The 1,646-nt window shown below is 32.3% G+C and overlaps 1 protein-coding gene across 3 annotated transcripts in view; it reads right to left on the reverse strand.

The window, feature by feature from the left end:
• mv (lysosomal-trafficking regulator mauve) overlaps positions 1-1,025 on the reverse strand; it is a 113,426-nt gene extending 112,401 nt beyond the window's left edge. For all 3 annotated transcript variants that reach the window (XM_043013300.2, XM_043013298.2, XM_043013299.2), the window contains exon 1: positions 928-1,025. The gene's annotated coding sequence lies outside the window, so the exon portion shown is untranslated. The remainder of the gene's footprint in view (positions 1-927) is intronic.
• Between the last annotated feature and the right edge of the window lie 621 nt (positions 1,026-1,646).

Consider the following 1,646-nt stretch of genomic DNA (forward strand, 5'->3'; position numbering starts at 1 on the left):
TTTCTGTAATCAAATTACAGCTGCATAAATCTCACAGTCAAAAGCTGATGAATCACTCAATCACTCTTTGCAATTTCCTCATATTGCTTTGCAATTTTCATAAATTTCCTTTGTAAACACACATTTACTATAATATTCTTTTATACAATACAATTATATAAAAGTTTCCATCATAAACTGCAATGTCCTTGAGTATCAAATCAACCAAAAACCTGCTAAATATAAATACACCAGTGCAGGCAATAGTAGTAAATCGACTTATATATTTAATGTCATAGTACAGCAGACTTGTCATTTTAGAAATGAATCAGTAAACTTGACTATAACACTATTCTCTCAGCATTACAAAGTTTTACACAGATGCATGGACTTCGAAACACGTTACTGATAACACACACACACACACTCTCTCTTGAGTGAAGTCAACATTTTTGAAACCAAAGACTGTTTCACAAGAGAGAAACACTTGTCATTACATTTTCAAGTTGTATATAAATCCATCAAACAAACACCTTCTCTCTAACAGAGTTCCTACGCTCCATATACTTTTCCGAAGCCGAAAATCATGATTTCAAAATCACTTGAAAACTTCGCAAAAACGAGTGTCACTTGCAATAACCCAGCACCTTACCCCTTTCCCTTTTAATAAAATAAATTCGGCCATTAAAATGAATCAGCAACGAAACAATACTCGATCACACACTCTCTGCCCGACCACTACCTGTGTCTGCGAGAGGCAAGGCGAGACAGACACAAGACAGACTGACACGGCTCTAACATGACTGGAAACGTCCTGGCTGGCGGTGGCAAGTCAGGTGATTCTCTCTTCCCTGTCACTGTGAAACGTTACACCTACACCTGTAATATGACCTCCACACGCACTCGCCACACTGATAACCCCCTCTGCCGCCCTTAGGACACACTTACACCCGTTTTTATCCTCCTTTTTAGGTTTAAACGCGAAGGAAGGAGAAGACACCTTTAACTTCCTCTAATTGTCAAGCTTTGTTTTCCTTCAAGCAGGCGTGCCAAGCTGTGCGCGTTGGACGGGGCCAGGATTGCCAACCCTAGGATTTATATTATTTTCTTGTATTTATGATATATATTCTTTTTCTACGTTTCATTCCATGTTTAATTGAAAGTGGCCTTTTCATTTTTTTTGCCTGCTTATATATTTTAGATGATATTTAGGTTTCATTTTCCCGATATACTTTCTCATTGTTTCTTTTATGGCCGCAGGAAATATATTATTTTAATTTGTGTTGTGTGTGTGTAATAGTTATATAATAGTTATATATATATAGTTTACACACACATACATACATACATATATATATATTTATATATACATATATATACAGACACACACATATATATACATATGTATATATATATATATATATATATATATATATATATATATATATATATATATATATATATTTACACATATACGTATATATGTATATATTTACAAATATACATGTATATATATATATATATATATATATATATATATATATATATATATATATATACACTTACATATATATACATATATAGTTAAATTTGAACTTTTCTAAAAAAAAATCACCAACAAAGGAAAAAATAATTATGTCAAGTTACAATGGATGACGTGACACTTA

This window comes from Penaeus japonicus, unplaced genomic scaffold (assembly GCF_977035675.1).
Source record: "Penaeus japonicus unplaced genomic scaffold, GWHDUDI00000001_assembly GWHDUDI00000021, whole genome shotgun sequence".
NCBI classification, from domain to species: Eukaryota; Metazoa; Arthropoda; class Malacostraca; order Decapoda; family Penaeidae; genus Penaeus; species Penaeus japonicus.